The sequence below is a fragment of the Megascapheus bottae genome, chromosome 19, assembly GCF_031878675.1.
Source record: "Megascapheus bottae isolate mThoBot1 chromosome 19, mThoBot2.hap1, whole genome shotgun sequence".
Taxonomy (NCBI): Eukaryota; Metazoa; Chordata; class Mammalia; order Rodentia; family Geomyidae; genus Megascapheus; species Megascapheus bottae.
Window position 1 is genome coordinate 26,108,738 of NC_143527.1, and position 4,539 is coordinate 26,113,276.

General features: G+C 39.3%; 1 pseudogene; it reads right to left on the reverse strand.

Annotated features, from left to right (window-relative positions):
- Positions 1 to 3,344: 3,344 nt before the first annotated feature.
- Positions 3,345 to 3,790, reverse strand: LOC150049744 (low molecular weight phosphotyrosine protein phosphatase pseudogene; annotated as a pseudogene).
- Between the last annotated feature and the right edge of the window lie 749 nt (positions 3,791 to 4,539).

The window sequence follows — 4,539 nt, forward strand, 5'->3', positions numbered from 1 at the left end:
CCTAAAGATAAGAATTATCCAAGGTAGTTTCACAAAGAAGTTTCTAGGCATTCACTCACAGTTAGACCTAAGGAAGATATTCTTAGGAGAGAAACACAAAGGCACAATAGCTACGTGCATCTGATCATACAAAATATTATTTGCAAAATGAATTCTAGGAAATGAAAGGAGGGTTTTTTATTGGTTGCTGTGTTTGTTTTATTTTGTTTTGTTGATATGACTGTCAGGGACAGGAGGGGCACAGAAATGAAGGGACAAAGAGTAAACAAATGCAGCAGTGATATTCATTATACATTATATTGAAAATGAACTATACAACTTAGGGGTGGGGATGGGAGGGAAAACATGGAAGAGTGCAAGGAAAGGGATAGCATTGTTCAAAAAGAAATGTACTCTTCACCTGACTTATGTAACTGTAAATCATTTTTAGAGATTTTTTTAGTTTTTTTTGAAAAAAATTATTTATTTCTCTATTTCTTTTTTTCATATATTTTATTGTAATTAATAGAAGGATTACATGATATTTGCCAGATAGATGGTGCGTTAATTCCCATACATTGATACCCTTTCACATATCGTGGTCCCCATTTCCCTCCCCCCCACCCCAACCCCTCATCTTGTTTTCCCACTTCCCTATCCAATTTCAAATAACCAAATACAAATATATCCGACATATCAGGTAACAAAGTGGGATAGTGTAACAATATGAGATAACCAAGGGACAGCAAAAGAGATGAGAGATAACATAGTACCTTAAGAACAACAATCACAAATTATATGGCTTATGTTTCTATATCCTAGAGATCCTTTCATTTAGCGTCCTACTATATGACCTTTTGTATCAAGGTTTTGCTCTATTGCAAATCTCTGCTAGGAGAGCCCAAGGTTTCTACTGATTATGACAAATGTGGGAAACCTTTGAGCCCAAGTTCCTTTGAGTCTGGCTTACTTCACTTAATATGATCTTCTCCAAGTCTTTCCATTTCCTAACAAATGGGGCCATGTCATTCTTTCTGACAGCAGCATAGAATTCCATTGTGTACAAATACCACATCTTGTTGATCCACTCATCAACTGAGGGACATCTGGGTTGGTTCCATATCTTTGCTATGGTAAATAGTGGTGCAATGAACATTGTTGTGCTGGTGGATTTAGTATGTCTTTGTTTCTGGATAAACAGCCATGAAGTTACTCAGGAAGCTGATATGAGGATCATAGTTCAAAGCCAGCATGGACAGAAAAGTCTATGAAACTCTTAGTCAACAAAAACCTGGAAGTAGTGCTGTGATTCAAGTAATGGAACACTAGCCATGGGTAAAAGAACTAAGGGACATGTTATCTGATATATTGTATATATGCTTATTTGGTTATTTGAAATAGGATAGGGAAGGGGGAAAAACAAGATGAGGGGCAGGGGCGGGAGGAGGGAAACGGGGACCAAGACATGAGAAAGGGTATCAATGTTTGTGAAGTAATGTACCTCCTATCTGGTGAATATAATGTAACCCTTCTATTAATTACAATAAAATATATGAAAAAAGTACTAAGGGACAGTACTCAGCCTCAGCATTCAAGCCCCAGTACTGGCACCAAATAAATAAATATTCTTTTAGTTGCAGATATATCATGCATAGAATTTCTCTCGCCTTGAGGTAGGAATGGGCCACTGGTCAACAGCATGCTAAAGGGATGAATGGTATTTGAAGAGTGGATGAAAACAATGTTTCCAGTGAAGAACCACTGCACACCAGCTCTAATCTCCCCACCATCCCCAACAACAGTTTCTTTCATAACCTTCTAAATTCTAGGCATCATACTTTTGTGCCTCATAGCTCCTATGCTGACACTGATGCAGGCTTTATTGTTGGTCTTGAAGGAGGCCTTGACATGACAAAAGGTTAAAGCCATGTAAGCCATCAATTCTGTGTGTGATCTGTGTGTCCTCACCTCTCTGCCTGCCACCTCTTCATTCACTGTGCACAATGGGTGACATGCTCTTTAACATACCAGTAAATTTTGGATGGATGGCATTTTGGAATCAAAACATATACTCCTTCATATAATCCCCAGCCTGAACTTCCAGGATGCTGTCTGCAACCACGAGACTCGCCAAAGTCTTGACTGACTTGACCAATTGGGATGACTCTTCCATTGCCACGACCATGCAGCACAGAAAGAAACACCTGTGAAAACGCAGTGATATCTTGTGTGCAAGATCAAAGAAAACAACTAGTCTACCCACATTTGAATAGAACTTCTATCATGCTGCTACTGTCTGCCAAAGAACAGTTCATACAGTGTTTGATTGGTAGATCCTCATCATCCTCCATGCTAACCTTGTGACTAAGGAGTATTCTCTAGGATATGGCACAGAAAGGAGACAAATAACATCTAATGCTCTAATATCTCCTGTCACATCTGATTTTGAAAACAATATTTTCTGAAATATGATTTGAGGTGAGCTGATGGTACACCTAAGTTACCTGTTTGCCTGGAAGTGATTAAATACTGATGAAGAAATTATTACTAACATACTATTACGGCACACCAACATAACAGAAATCTGCAATTTTTAAAAGTTTTCACATCTGGTCAGCTTTTGTTGGACACCTGAGTATATGGAAAACATACTCTCTACTGATGAGAGGTAACCTGCAATACAAGTGTACTTCCAGTATAGAATTCAATTCTTAAAGGCAAAGTGGCTCAAATCAGAGCAAATAAGCTGATTCCCATGAAATAAACTAGTACTAAAATTGCTAAAGATTTATTCCTCCAATTTTCCTTATTCTGAGTTATTTCCAGCCCAGCCTGGAAATGAACTTATGATCCTCCTCCCGAGTGATGGATTTATAGGCACTGCCATGCCTTGCTTCTGTCTTAAAACATACAAGTATACACTGTGAGTAGACTGAGCTAAAACATGACTCAGGTAGGCAAGGGAGCTGTTATCAGTAGAGCTGTTGTGACTCTGAAGAAGCACAGGTCAGCCAGGTACAAGGTGAGGAGCAGCACTGAGCAGTGCTAGGCATGCAACATGCCAGGTAGACTGCACCCCTCAGGTCATTATGATTTCACTGGGTTGTATTTTGTTTTTCCATATTTACTTGTTCCACTATTTTGTAATCAGGGAAAAATGAGAAGTTCCACTAGTCAACTAACTTCCCCAAACTAAAGCCTTTTATTCTTGGGTAAATGAAACTAATTGTCACCTACAATTATTTTTAAGATAAGAAAGAGTAAGTTAGCTGAAGTAACCACAGGGGCTAGGGCTAAGGAAAGCCATTACACTTAGGCACAGGATTAGTGGGCGAGTCCCTGGGTTGGCGGCAGGCAGGGCTAGTCTAGTGAGCCTTCTCTAGGAAGGCCCTGCAGCACTGGTGGCACTGCTGGTACACCAGTTCAAAGTCGGAGTCGTTTCCATCTTCAATAATGAGTTGTTTTTGTGGATCATAGCTCCCCAGTGTTCGATTTTAGCTTTGCAGTTTTTAACTTGATTACTTTTTCTATTCAAATCTCTCAGATTGCTTTCATCCATACACAGTATGTAATCAAATGTAGCAAAGTCTTCTTTGGTAACCTGTCGGGCAGTGTGACTCATGGGGATGCCACGCTTTCTCATGCAGCTCTGCCCTTGATAGTCAGGGGGGTTTCCCAATTCATATGTGGATGTGGCTGCACTGTCTATCCTCCAGGTATCTGGTTTTCTGAAAACTGCTTCTGCAATGGGTGACTGGCAAACGTTACCCAGACACATGAAGAGCACGGACTTGGGGCTACGCTCCACCATCTCCAGGGTGGTCGCTGGCTGTCACATCTGATTTTAAGAGCAAATACCAGCTGGCCAGTTTAAGACAATTATCAATGCCAAAGCAAAATCATTCTCTCCATTTCAGTTAATTTTCCTCTAGGTTTTCCAATCCCATTACCTTATTTCTTCAAAGAAAAGAGTGAAGATGAAGTTGTGATAGGTATTCAATGGCACTTACATGCTGGCAAAAACACATTTGTGGCTGAAGTTTCTCACGCCAAGTTGCAAAAGCTCCACGTTCCCTCAGTGAAGTGTCACTCACTGAGTTCCCAGGAAACTACACCACATAAGCCAGCGCTGCCAACTGCATCACTTTTAGATTCTGGGCTTTGAAACCAAATAAAAATTGATATGTGTGTAATCACATTTGTTTAATTAAAGTAACACATCTGTGCACTAAATATTCCAGCACGAGCTGGTCAATAGCAAATCCTCAACATGTACAGTAATAATTGACTAATGTAATTAAATGCATGTCAGAGTTTTAAAAGAAAATATAATGAGATTTCATCATTTTATATGTACAGGTAATTAGTTCTTAGGAATGTGAGTAAAAGCAAATTATCTACAGATTTGAACTATCAGCAGATAATTCAAGTGACCTAGTTTGGGGAAGGTAATGATATCTAAAAACTAGGGGAATTTCAAGCTACAATGAATATTTTCTACTTGTATTAATCAGACTTGTTCATTGCTATGAGAAAACACCTGGCAGAAATGACTCAAGC